We start from the raw sequence: 908 nt of genomic DNA, 5'->3' as shown, positions 1-908 counted from the left end.
TCGACCCCAAGAAAGCACCGTACAAATACTGTAGCGATGGGATAACATTGAAAATGTCAACGAAGTGCTTTATGATGTGGCGGACCCCTAGAAAGGTCGAAATAGAAGAAAAATGTACACAAATCTTAGTAAGTGGTCGAAATGAGATGTTTGGAGGCTGTGAGTGTGATGATGTTATTGCTGTTGTCGCTGGGTGATGTATGGAATAAATATGCACGAATAAATAAAGGCATTGACATTTTTCAATGTTATTCCATCGCTATTGTATTTGTACGGTGCTTTCTAGGGGTCCGCCACATCATAAAGCACTTCGTTGACATTTTCAATGTTATCCCATCGCTACAGTATTTGTTCGGTGCTTTCTAGGGGTCCGCCACATCATAAAGCACTTCGTTGACATTTTCAATGTTATCCCATCGCTACAGTATTTGTACGGTGCTTTCTTGGGGTCGAGAAAGCTCACATGCAAGCAATCGGGACCAGGAAACACCGTTCATTTGCACCCGAATCGATTTATTTCTAAAGCAGTCTCAAGGTACAGCAAGGTGACTGTTGCGTGATGGTTGTGTGATGATTCAGAGTCCTTCGTGAATAAATGCAGCCATGCACAACGCCTTTACAGCTGATTTACTCGTTTTCAATATTTAAACGCCTGCGCTGGCGCATGCACAGCCACGGCCCGGCGAACGAATGAATACAAAGGAGATTGCCGGTCTCTACGTATGCGAAGTATATGTAACAACGAAGATAACGCGAAACACGTTAATATATATTTATTATACAACTGGTCCTTATTTGTTTCGATTTCTTTGGGAAGGCGGTGCAGATCGATGCTTGTCAAGAGGCTCCGCCCACGCAGTGGGTCGTTTTTTGGCGTCCGTGTGGTACACGATGAAGCAGTCGGTGCC

This window comes from Saprolegnia diclina, assembly GCF_000281045.1.
Source record: "Saprolegnia diclina VS20 unplaced genomic scaffold supercont1.25, whole genome shotgun sequence".
In the NCBI taxonomy this organism is placed as follows: domain Eukaryota; phylum Oomycota; class Saprolegniomycetes; order Saprolegniales; family Saprolegniaceae; genus Saprolegnia; species Saprolegnia diclina.
This window is presented reverse-complemented; position numbering follows the sequence as displayed.